The sequence below is a fragment of the Phodopus roborovskii genome, unplaced genomic scaffold, assembly GCF_943737965.1.
Source record: "Phodopus roborovskii unplaced genomic scaffold, PHOROB, whole genome shotgun sequence".
NCBI lineage: Eukaryota > Metazoa > Chordata > Mammalia > Rodentia > Cricetidae > Phodopus > Phodopus roborovskii.
In genome coordinates, this window is record NW_026126418.1 from 62,624,149 (window position 1) to 62,638,131 (window position 13,983).

Consider the following 13,983-nt stretch of genomic DNA (forward strand, 5'->3'; position numbering starts at 1 on the left):
CCATATGTAGTTTACCATTACATGGCTACACCTTATTAATTGATTCTAAATCCTCTTAGGGATTACCAACTTGTCCTGAAAATACAGAAAACGGTTATTCTATTAATTATTTAGCATATAAAATAGGTCTAGAGAAAATTAGACCCCAAAAGGTAAAGATTAGAAGAGAGCTATCATGGACTCTTAATGACTTTCAAAGATTGCCAACTATTAGGATAACAAAATCATGAACATTGTAATTTATTCAAAAACTGAGATAATGGCAAGGACTTAAATAGTTAAAGAGAATTTTCAGCTGAAGCTGAAAGAGAATTTGCAATGGTGGAAAAGACATTAATGGATGCAAATGTGTATCATTTGGATTCAGACCTTTATAGCAATATGCTTATTTTACACTCTGTGCATTCCATTACAGGGATATTAATGAAGAGGAAGATATTATCTTAGAATGTATCTTTTAACCAAATAAACATATTTTTTAAAAACTTTTATGGAAATGGTCTTTGAGCTGATTTGAAAATGGAGATTCTTCAGTTAGTAGAAATAAACCCAAAAGAAATTTAGTATCTTCTATTTATGATGAAATTGATGAATTATGGACAGAAAGTGAACCTTCGCAATGAACTTGCAGGGATTTTTTTTTTTTTTGGAGAAATTAACAAAAATACCAAATATCAAAAGCAAGATAATTCAATTTATAAAGAGAACTAAGTGTATAATTTCTCACATTGTATGGGGGAACACCAATATCTGAAGCCCCTACACTAAATACTGATTAAGTAAATCTGTCTGAGTCTTATTTTTCATGCTACAATTTACAATCAACATTAAAGTATGAATTCACTAAAATGCCACTTTGAGGTAGCTGGCTCAGGCCTAAGCCTGAGCTACAGATGGTACTCCTGCCTGAGTGCCTCCTGCCTGATTCCCTACTAGACAAAAAGAGTTTTTCCTCAAATTTCTGAGCAAGTTTGGGACTTTTGGGTCATTTTTTATTTTAGTATGTTTTATAACTAATATATATTTCACATTCCATTTCCAGTTCTCCTTCCCTCCTTTTCTCCCTCTCCTTCTGCTAGTTGGAGAAGTTAAGGGCTCCCCTTGTATATCTATTTAGTCTGTCCCATCATTTTGTTGAGATAGCACTAAGGTACCTCTCTACCCTCCACACCCCTCTGTCTAGATTGAGCAAGATATCTCTCCACACAGAATGGGCACCACTAAGTCAGTTTGTGTATTACAGTTAGATATTGAACCAACTGCCAGCAGCCTCATGTATTGTCCCAGGTGCACCATTGTCACATATATTAAAGTAGTCTAGTTCAGTCTTAATCAGTGCCCCCATTTGTCAAACTACAGTCAATAGTCTCTCATTAACTGGAGTGAGATGACTGTGGTTTTAGCTTTTCTAAACAGCCCTCAGCTGCCAACAAAACTCAGGAGGCTTTCAGGCTTTTCCTATAGCCCATCTGCTAAGGCTGAAAAGTTTCAGCTCGTAGCCACAATTAGTTCTCCAATTTATTTGTGATATGTCTCACACTTCACTGACTTTGTTGGCAGATTTGGTAAGTTAATTGGGAAGTCTTGAAGGAAGGGATTAGTTAATAAAAAGAAAGACATTTTCCCACACTAAAGAAATGGAAAACACTATAAAAATGGAGAGAATTAGGTTTCTATAAGATTAAAAACTACATGGTATAAATGGAATAAGTCATGAAGGAATATACAACTTAACAAGGATGAAGAGGTCCCATTTATTAATTGTTTCTTTCAGTGTCTGTGCCCCTGGAGTTATGTTCAAGAAGCAGTCTCCTATACCAATTTGTTCAAGGGTACCTCCTAATTTCTCTTCTAAGAGGTTCAATGTGGCTGGATTGATGTTGAGGTCTTTGATCCATTTGGACTTGAGTTTTGTGCATGGCGACAGACATGGGTCTATCTGCAGTCTTCTACACAACCTCATCCAATTGTGCCAGCACCATTTGTTGAAGATGCTGTCTTTGCCCCATTGTATACTTTTAGCTGTTTTGCCGAAAATCAGGTGTTCATAGGTGCGTGGATTAATATCAGGATTTTCAATTCGAATCCATTCTTGTCTATTTTTATGCCAATACCAGGCTGTTTTCAGAACTATAGCTCTGTAGTAGAGCTTAAAGTCAGGAATGGTGATGCCTCCTGAAGTTCTTTTATTGTATAGGGTTGTTTTGGCTATCCTGGGTCTTTTGTTTTTCCATATAAAGTTGATTATTATCCTTTCAAGGTCGGTGAAGAATTGTGGTGGGATTTTAATGGGGATTTCATTGAATCTGTAGATTGCTTTTGGTAAGATTGCCATTTTTACTATGTTTATCCTACCTAACCAAGAGCATGGGAGGTCTTTCCATTTTCTGGTATCTTCTTTAATTTCTTTCTTTAGAGTCACAAAGTTCTTATTATGTAGATCTTTTACTTGTTTGGTAAGCGTTACACCAAGATACTTTATGTTGCTTGTGGATATTGTAAAGGATGATATTTCTCTGATTTCTTTATCTGCCTCTTTGTCGTCTGAAAAAAATAGGGCTACTGATTTTTTTGAGTTTATCTTGTATCCTGCTAGTTTGCTGAAGGTGTTTATCAGCTTTAGGAGTTCCCTGGTATAGTTTATTGGGTCGCTTATGTAAACTATCATATCATCTGCAAATAGAGACAGTTTGACTTCTTCCTTTCCAATTTGGATGCCCTTGATCTCCTTTTGTTGTCTTATAGCATTAGCTAGAACTTCTAGTACATTATTGAAGAGATATGGAGAGAGAGGACAACCTTGTCTTGTTCCTGATTTTGGAGGAATTGGCTTAAGTTTCTCTCCATTCAGTTTGATGTTGGCAGTTGGTTTGCTGTATATTGCTCTTATTATGTTTAGGTATGTTCCTGTTATTCCTGACCTCTCTAATACCTTTATCATGAAAGGGTGTTGAATTTCATTGAAGGCTTTTTCTGCATCTAGGGAGATAATCATATGGTTTTTCTTTTTCAGTTTGTTTATATGGTGGATCACGTTGGTAGATTTTCGTATGTTAAACCATCCCTGCAATCCAGGTATGAAGCCTACTTGATCATGGTGGATGATTTCTCTGATGTATTTTTGAATTCGGTTTGCCATTATTATATTGAGTATTTTTGCATCGATGTTCATCAGGGATATTGGTCTGTAGTTTTCTTTCTTAGTTGTGTCTTTGTGAGGTTTGGGTACCAAAGTTATTGTGACCTCATAAAAAGAGTTTGGCAATAAACCTTCTGTTTCTATCTTGTGGAACAGTTTGAGGAGTAGTGGTATTAGTTCTTCCTTGAATGTCTGGTAGAATTCTGCACTGAATCCATCTGGCCCTGGACTTTTTTTTCGAAGAAGGGAGGGAGGGCTGGAGGGGAGGGAGGGAGGGAGGGAGGGAGAGGGAACTGGGATCGACATGTAAAATAATAAATTAAAAAAAAATGCTTTGACTCCAAAATTTAAGTTGAAGAACAAGTTACTGGGGAAAAGTATTTCTATTTTTGTTTCCACAGAAAATGAAAAGATGTGGATTCCTTCCAGACTAATGTGGTTTGATCACACCAGACCACCTGAAACAGAGTACAAACTGATCCTACATTCCAAACAGCTGGACAAAACAGCCCTACAGACTACAGCTAGGATATCTGAATCTTCTTCGAATCCCCCAAGACAGCGCCCCTTACCAGCAGGAAGTAGTTTGGAAAGAACGACACCCAAATTCCCAAATATTGTGTATAAATGTTTGTTTTCATTTAATTGGACTTTGTTATATAAAATTAAATAAAAAATAAATAAAAAAATAAGGAAAAAAAAACAAAAACAAAAAAAACGAAGGATATAAATACTGTTAATTATCATTTTGATATTGGTTGTTGGCTTGATAATTCTTGTTTTATCTCTAAAAATGTTCGATGATATGAGTGCTAACATACAGGACTTAGAAAAACTTAGTGAAAGAGATTATAGTGATAGTCAAACCCAGACTGAGAAAATAAATGAGGAAACAAGTTTAGAATTGCACCTTAAGATTAAAAAGGAATAACCAAGGAATTAAGAGATCCGACATTAATGTATCTACTTACCTTACAAGAAGTAACAAATGAAAGAGGTTCTATAAGAGCTAATTGAAATTCTGATGCAATGTTCAATTTAAGAAAATTCAAGGAAAGTGTAGTCTACTATGTATTTCACTCACCATTTGTGAAACAGATGATAAACACATGGTTTGTTTGTAATGGGGTTATCCATATTGATGGGATAGACTTGATTAATACAGTCCTAGAGCATAGGCCATAAGTACAATTGTTTCCTGGTCCAGAGAAGATGGTAAGAACTTTTAGCAAAAGAAAGAATTATAGCTATCTATCAAGAAACAATACAAAAAAATCAATGCAATGAAGAGTTGGTTTTTTGAGAAAATCAACAATATAGACAAACCTTTATCCAAATTAACAAAAAAGCAGAGAGAGAACATGCAAATTAACAATATCAGAAACTAAAAGGGAAACATAACAACGGACACAGTGGAAATCGAGACAATTTTCAGGTCATACTTTGAAAGTCTGTAATCCACAAAAATTGAAAATTCAAAGGAAATTGACAAATTTCTGGATAGCTATCACTTACCAAAATTAAATAAAAAAACAGACAAACAAGTTAAATAGACCTAACCCACAAGGAAGTAGAAGTAGTCATCGAGAGCCTTCCAAACAAAAAATCCAGGGACAGATGGCTTCAGTGCAGAATTCTAACAGACATTCAAGGAAGAAATAATACCACTACTCCTCAAACTGTTCCACGAAATAAAAACAGAAGGTTCATTACCAAACTCTTTTTATGAGGCCAAAATAACCTTGGTCCCCAAGGCTCACAAAAACACAACTAAGAAAAAAAAACTATAGACCAATATCCCTAATGAACATAATGCAAAAATACTCAATAAAATACTGGCAAACCGAAATCAAGAATACATCAGAGAAATCATCCACCATGACCAAGTAGAGTTCATCCCTGGAATGCAGGGATGGTTTAACATAAGAAAATCTATCAACATGATCCACTATATAAACAAACTGAAAAAGAAAAAGCATATGATTAACCCCCAGATGCGGAAAAATCCTTCGACAAAATTCAACACCCTTTCATGATAAAGGTCTTGGAAAGATCAAGGAAAACAGGGACATCCCTAAACATAATAAGAGCAATATACAGCAAACCAACTGCCAACATCAAACTGAATGGAGAGAAACTTAAGCCAATTCCTCTAAAATCAGGAAAAACACAGGCTGAACTCTCTCTCTCCATATCTCTTCAATATTGTACTGGAAGTTCTAGCTAATGCTAAGACAACAAAAGGAGATCAAGGGGATCCAAATTGCAAAAGAAAAGTCAAACTGTCTCTATTTGCAGATGATATGATAGTTTACATAAGCTACCCAATAAACTATACCAGGGAACTCCTACAGCTAATAAACACCTTCAGCAAACTAACGGGAGGCAAGATAAACTCAAAAAAAAAAAAAAAATCAGTTGCCCTAATTTTTCCAGATGGCAAAGAGACAGAGAAAGAAATCAGAGATACATCATCCTTTACAATAGCCACAAGCAACATAAAGTTTCTTGGTGTAACATGTACCAAACAAGTAAAAGACCTATATAATAAGACCTTTGTGGCTCTAAAGAAAGAAATTAAAGAAGATACCAGAAAATGGAAAGATCTCCCATGTTCTTGGATAGGTAGGATAAACATGGTAAAAATGGCAATCTTGCCAAAAGCAATCTACAGATTCAATGCAATCCCCATTAAAATGCTCCACATCTTTAGCTATCGGAGAAATGCAAATCAAAACAACTTTGAGATAACATCTTACTCCTGCCAGAATGGCTAAAATTAGAAACACCAATGATGACTCATGTTGGAGAGGATGTTGAGAAAGGGGAACACTCCTCCACTGCTGGTGGGAGTGCAAACTCATACAACCATTTTGGAGATCAGTTGTATCAAGAAAATGGGAATTAGTTTACCACAGGACCCAGCAATCCTCCTCTTAGGCATATATCCAAATGTTCCACATCCATGCAACAAAGACATCTGTTCAACTATGTCCATAGCAGTACTATTTGTAATAGCAAGAACCTGGAAGCAACCTAGACGCCCCTCAACTGAAGAATGGATAATGAAGATGTGGCACATCTACACAATGGAATACTTCTCTGCAGAAAAAAAATAATGGAATCTTGAAATTCGCAGGCAAGTGGATGGCACTTGAAGAAACCATCCTGAATGAAGTAACCCAGTCACAAAAAAGAGGAACACAGTATGTACTCACTCATATATGGATTGTAGACCTGGATCAAAGGATCACCAGCCTGTAATTCACAACAACAGGGGAACTAGGATACAAGGTGTATTCTAAAAGATTCATATAAAGTCCCTCAAAGAATCGGGAAGGGAAAAGTCCCCCAGAGCTCAGGGGAAGAGGGGGGGCAGCTAATGGAGAGAGAAGTAGGAAAAATGAGGGGGAGCAAAGGAAAACATGTGCGACCAGGAAGCTTGAGCCCAGTTAGTAATAAAAGACAGGAGATAGAGAGAAAGAGAGAGAGAGAACATAAAAGAGGCAGCTAATTTGGTTTGAAGATAAAACTGAACACAAAGAAAGGTCTAGAGTTCTACGAGCCTGCTGACAACTAATAATTTGAGCTTCTGTGGAAAGGCTACCATAAATGCCCTTCCTGGATAGTGACATCAACAACTAACTTATCCATGGAGCCCTCATCTAATGCCTGTTGGAAATAGGAGCAAACACCCATACATAAACACTAAGTTGAACTAGAACCCAGATGCCGATGGAGAGGACAAGACCAGGCGGCAGAATCACATAGAGACAGCTCACCTGAACAAGGAGGAGCTAATGGCCACTAGACTGATAGTTGGGAAGCCAGCATGGGACTGACTCAGGCCCCCTGAATATGGGTCTCAGCCAGAAGGACTAAGCAGTCTAGAGGTCCTCAGACAGTGGAGCCAAGTTGTATCCTTGGTGCACAAAAGAACCTTGCTAACACATCCCCCATGGAGGGATAACTGCCTTATCCTAGAGACAGGAGAGAAGCCCTAGGCCCTCCTTCACATGACCTGTCAGATCTACATGACCCCAACTAGATGGCATTTCCCTACATATGGAATTGGGGTGGGGGGATGGGAGGGGAGGGTGGTTAGGGTGCATGTGAGAGGGCTGAGAGGGTAAATGGGAGGAACAGAGGGAGGGAGGAAGAGAGAAGTGGGATCACATGTAAAATAATAAATTAAATTAAAAAAAAATGCTTTGACAAGTTACTAGGGAAAAGGATTTCTACTTTTGTTTCCACAGAAAATGAAAAGCTGTGGATTCCTTGCACACTAATGTGGTTTGATCATGCCAGACCGCTTGAAACAGTGTACCAGGTGATCCTACATTCAAAACAGCTGGACAAGCAGCCTTACAGACTACAGCCAGGATTTCTGCATCTTCTTAGACTCTCCCATGACAGTGCCCCTTACCAGCAGGAAGTAGTTTGGAAAGAATGACACCCAAATTCCCAAATATTGTCTATATATATTTGTTTTCATTTAAATGGACTTGGTTATATAAAATAAATAAAAAAATAAAGAAAAATTATTTTTATGCATTATTAAAAAAAAAAAAAAAAACTCAGATGAAAATCTGTCCTGGCATTTGTGATAAAAGGAAAACCGAAAAATTACACCTAACAAAACATGAGATTTTTTTTTTAGTACGGATAAAACAAGGAGACTAACTGTGAGGAGATACATCAGCGAAATAAAAATTCTAAAGGATTTATAGAGTTACTTTGGGTGTGGTGAGACTTTCGACAGTGTAGCTTCCCATTGTAGGTATGGTGAGGAATTTAGTTCAGAGCTTTGGCCTTATACTCAGTAGGGAATAGACCAGGATGGGAGATATATCATGATTTTAGGACGTTTATAGTACTTTAGGTATGAGATCTGGCATTTGAAAGTCCTTAGTGGAGATTCAGGGCACTGGTATGAAGCAGGTTACATAAAGATTTTACACCATTTCTAGACTCATAGGTATTGATCTTTTGCATGAATTCCTCTACACTTTCCAATCTGTTCTTCCTTATATACTCTAAAAACATAAAATGTCCCTGATATTTTGTCCTGTGTATAAAAATTTAAAATTTTCCTCAAAATGCTGTATTGTGGGATAATAATGTGATTGTTATTTCAATTTTGCTTTGTCAACTTCAACACTTTCCAGTCACCTCTGCATTTTCTCTTCACTATGATAAAATTTTACCAATGTGACAATGTAACCCTATGATAATGTAAACAGGACTGTATTAATCTGAGTTTCAAAATTTACATGGGAAACCATCAGAATTAAAAAAAAAAAAAAAAGAAAAAAGAAAAAGATCAAATTCTTTTAAAAGGAGATTATGCTACCCTAGAAATGTAATTTCTATATGGTCATAATCTCTTGGTACTATTCTGTGCAACTGTATTGAATACTTGGAAATGAATTAGAGAGTAAATAAAGAAAATTGAATTATTTACAAAAGCATACAGGAACCAAAGGAAGCATTCGAGTATTTCGTACAAAGATACTCATCAGCAGTATATAGATTGATATCAGAATCAGAAGCTAGACAAATAATAATTAAAACTATAGATTTTGAAAATGCTAATGCCAAATGCACAAGGATAGTTAGTTCTTTAAAAGCAAAGCCAGCACCTTTGGAGGATGGATCCAAAATACAATTCATACTCAACATTAATAAGACATCTCTTAATTATGATAGTTTATCAAGCACCATGTTCGTTTAATCAAAACTAACACACATTTTTCATTTCATCACATATAACTTGCCAAAATTTGGGGTAGAGTTTTATTTTTGTCTTTTTAGGAGAAAAAAAGGTATCCAGCTGAGGAATCTGGAGACCACTGAGCAACTGAGAAATGAAGAAAAGAACCAATCCAGAAAAATTGTCCTAAGGTAATGAGTAAATTGACCTATTGGCATATCATATTTCCAACAGAATAAAATTTCATAAATCTTTGCAAACGTTTGTTTCTTATTTTCTCTACAGACATAGTTCAGTGGTTCCTTTGTATTTCCAGTCAATCAAAGTTTAAAGTTAGCTTTGTATTGGAATGTTGCTATGTTCTTCTCTAAATCCAAAAATACTTGTTAAAGAAAAATTAAATCTTTTCTAGAAGAATAGTATTCTATATAACCATTAATATCATGACAAAATCTTCTCAATCATTTAATGTTATTTCCTTCCTGGATCTCTGAGGTTGTTGCAGAATAGATAGTGATTGTTATAGTTTTCCTTGATTATAAGAATTAGAAAACAAACTCACTAAATACATGTAAAGTGGAAAATGTTGAGAGACATTAAAAGATAGTTTTTAAATGGAAGTTAAACTAGGAAGTGAATTAGGTATAAGACTTTTGCCTCACTAAGAACAGATAATGAAGTATTTTCTTTGAATTGTCAAATGCAAATGGACTAGATTTTTTTCTTGAATTTGTAAAATGCAGATGGACTAGACAATGATAATGTATTTATTGCCTATATATAATGTATATACTTATTGTGTATATTTTTTCTTATGAGAGTTGTAACTTTCCTGTTTATATTAGGCCAAAAAAGGGGAATCGTGATAATGGTTTATGGTTTATTAAAATCACTAAATATTAAAATAGCAAAGAGGCTATATTGGTTAGCTATAAAAACTAGACAGTGTTGGTACACATCTTTAAACCTGGGACTCAGGATTAAGAGGTAGATGGAGCTTGTTTAGTTCAAGTCCATACTGACTACTTAAAATTGATTTTGTATCAAAAGAAACAGCTCAAAGAAAGATAATCTCAACACCTGTGATTAAATGCCATTAATTTCAGTACTAGGGAGGTAGACACAGGAGTGATATAGCTAGATGGAGAAACGAATATAAAGAGGAGAAGACAGGAGATGAGCAACTTTTTTCTCTGAGGATTCCTGGAGTTTGGAATGACATTTCAGATGCCTAGAGGTAAGGTCTACTGGCTTGGCTGGTTTGCTTCTCTGTTCTTCAGCTTGAAGCTTGAACCCCAATATCTGGCTCTGGCTTTTTTTTTCAATCCTGCAATGTAGTAATCCTTGTCAATATATATATATATATATATATATATATATATATATATATATATATCCTCAAACTTGCCTTATTTAAACTTTGACCTTATATTCTGACTTTAAAAGTAATCTTGACTCTTGAATATAATTATCTGACTCCAGTCTGAAGTACTTCTTCCAATATCCTCTGTCCATATGGCTTTGTGGTCATAACCATTTTTTGCTCTGTTATACTTAATTTTTCTTTCTTTTATGATTATTAGAGATAGCTTTGCTTAGCCAACTGCTTTGGGGAGGTTGATTTGGTGTATTTAAAACATGTATATATTGACCCAATAACTTCTGTTTTCTTAATTTAGAACCAAAAGCCAACTGTTGTTCTGATCAACCTTCCTTTATGTGTGCCTTTATGTGTGAAACCTTCTTTCTCTTGATAGTTTCCATACTCTTTTTGTTATATACATTGTAGATTTTGACTAATGTAGGAAAATACATTGTCTGGTATTGTCAATTTGCTGTTCTCTATGACTCTGATTACTTTTTCCTTAGATTTAGAAATTTTCATCCATGCTTTGGTTTGAAAATTTTTTTCTGTGCATTTTACCTGGAATTTTTTCCTTCTATATGATTTATGAATTTTTTATTCTTTAGGTTCTTACACTGTCTGAATATTTTATTCACATTTTTCAATTGATCATTTTATTCAAATCATAGTAGTCTCTCATCTATTTGTTCCCTTCTTTTCTTTTTTATTAAAATTAAAAACAATCTCATTTTCCTTACCAATTTCATTTCTCTGTCCATCCCATCCTTCTATGTGCCCAACAATCCCCAGCCACTCCCCAGGGAGGGCAAGGCCATCCCTGGGGGATCATCAAAGTCTGTCACATATTTGGGGGATGGCCTAGGCCTTCCTCTATGTATTTGGTCTGAGAGAATAATCCTCCATGGGGAATGGACTTCCAAAATCCATTTGTGCACTAGGGACAGATACTGGTTTCATGGTCAAAGGTTCCATAGACTGCCACGGCATTTTTACTGCCATCCACATTCTGAAGACTTGGTTTGGTTCAATGCTGGTTCCCCAACTTTACAAATGGGATCCATGTGCTCTTACTTGGTCAGGTCAAATGTTTCTATGAGTGTTTCCAGCATGGTCTTGATCCCATAGTTCATTCCTCCTCATGCTCTACAACTGGATTCAAGAAGTATGGCTCAGGGCTTAGGTGTAGGTGCCTGATTCTACTTCCATCAGCTACTGGATGAAGGCACTAGATTGGCATTTAAAGCAGTCATCAATCACTTTAAAGGGGAAGGACTTTTAATGTAGCCTCTCCACTATTGCTTAGAATATACACCTCCAGAGAAATAGGAAACAAGGAGGACCCTTGGAGAGACATACACAGTTTCCTGGAAAAGGGGAAAAGGGGAAAAGGGGAAAGGGACAAGAGCTCCTGAGAAAATTAGAAGCATTGTGGGAGGGAGGTAGGAAATAGAGAAGGGAAGAAGAGGATGGGGAGGAGAACATGAGGAATCAGTAAAACTGAGTCAGGGGAAGAATAGAGGTGAGCAAGAAAAGAGAAACCTTAGTAGAAGGAGCCATTATAGATTTAAAGAGAAATCTGGCATTAGGCAAATGTCCAAAGATCCACAAGGATGACCCCAATTAAGAATCTCCAAAGTCCTTTTGCAGGCATTTAGTGCTACGAACTTACTTATTAGCAACACTATCATTTTGTTTCATAAGTTTGGGTATGTTGTACATTCATTTTCATTGAATTCAACAAAATTTTCAATTTCTTTCTTATTTCTTCCTTTATACAGGCATAATTTTATTGAGGATTGTTAAGGTTCCGTAAGGTTTTAGGCTTTCAGTAGTGTGTGTTGTTCTTGAAAACAAAATTTAATCCATGGTAATCTAATTAGATACAGAGGATTATTCCATTTATTTCTTTTGTATCTTTCAAGAGTTGCTTTCTGATGGAGTATGTGGTCAATTTTAGAGAAGGTCCCATTATGTTTTTAAATGAAGGTATATTCTTTAAGGTTTTGGTAAAATATTCCATAGTTCCATTTAAGTAATAACATGTGCTAGTTTCATTATTTCTCTGTTTAGTTTCTATCTGGAAAACTCTGTCCATTGGTGAACGTGGTGTTTTAATGTGTGGGGTTTGAAATTTGATTTAAGCTTTAATAATATTTCTTTCATAAATGAGAGTGTTCTTGTTCTTGGGTCATAGATGTGCATCATTGAGACACCATGTTAGTCAATCTTCCTTTTGATAAATATGAAGTGTTCTAGATCTCTTTTGATTAATTTTGGTTGGAGGTCTACCCTTTTATCCTGGTGTTTTGGTATCTGTTTATAGTTCTGATTATAGGTTTAGGTTCTGATTTCTGAATTTGACTTTTGTGTTCTGTTCCTTTGTTTCTCTTTCTTCTCTGGTCTTCTGACAGGAAGAGCCCATAGTTGAACTGAAGGATACCACCTGATTTGAGGTCTGGAATTTGAGTAGCTACAGATTTCTGTGGTGGCGATCTCTGCTTGAGTTTTGTGTTGGGACACTGGGATGAGAAGGGGATCAGGTCAAAGGGAACAGAGAGAGTGAGTGGGGCCCAATAATATGTCCTACCTAGAGTTCTGCTGGCCTGCTATACCTCTGATACAAATGGATGCTTCTGCCAGAGTTCTGGTGGCCTTCATGGCCTCTAGTCATGCAGATACTTCTGACAGAGGTGTGGACTATTGTGAAGAAGAGTAGAGAAGTGATTTTGCATAGGTTTAGTGGGCACTGAGAGAGTGAAGGTTATTTGAATCCTAATTGAAGATTGGATACCAGCCTGGCTTCTATTGGAGGAGGGACCATAAACTATAAATAATCTGCAGGCAAATACTTTCATCAACTTTAGAAGTGTAGATTCCTCTATATCATAGGTATTAAGGTGATATTAACAGAAAAAAAAGTGAATGTGCTACAGGAGATATAAAACAGTAATTTATTATTTTAATAGTTGCTTGTTATTTATGACTATTTTTCTTAATTGTATATTTACAACAAATTATTCTATCCAGTATACGTGTTAATCATCAAAAACTTCAGTAATCTTAGAGTTTTCTAACTTTCTTGTACTATCCTCTGCTTCACCTTCTAATTTCCCTAAATCAGTTTTCTATGCTGAAAATTAGAATTGGTATAAGAACAAATTACCTAATATGAGAGTAGAAAGCCTTTATGGTGGTCTTGTATACAAGTTTGATGTTTATTACCTTTTTTTTTAGCTTCCACACATGCTCATAGAGCAAGATTTCATGTGTTATTTCTGTAATTCAACAAATTCATTTAATTTATGCATTAAAATAAATCTCTATTTTAAAAATCCTGTACACTAAAGTTTTCATTTCACAAAATCCATTGTTTTATGGTAACACTTAGAGTCTTATGAAACTTTTAAGTGTCTTGACTTTTTAAAGTTCTTGGCTTTAAAAGTCACAAGAAATATTTGTATTTCAAGAATGAAATGAAAAATTCTTTTAATCAAATGCTTGTTGCTATTTTAAAGTTTTGTGTTGCTTTCTATATTTTAAGATTTATATTTCAATAGCAGTTATATTTTCCAGAACTTAGAGAAAAATAACATTACTCATAAACTTAAATCTTTTATGTAAAAGGAAAACATTTTATATGACAATGTACTAAATGTAATCATATTAGAAGATTTTTATTTCTGAATATGAATGTATTTTGTTTTACCCGATTTTATGTGTGCATATTTCATTATATTAGCAAGTAAATATACATAATAACATATA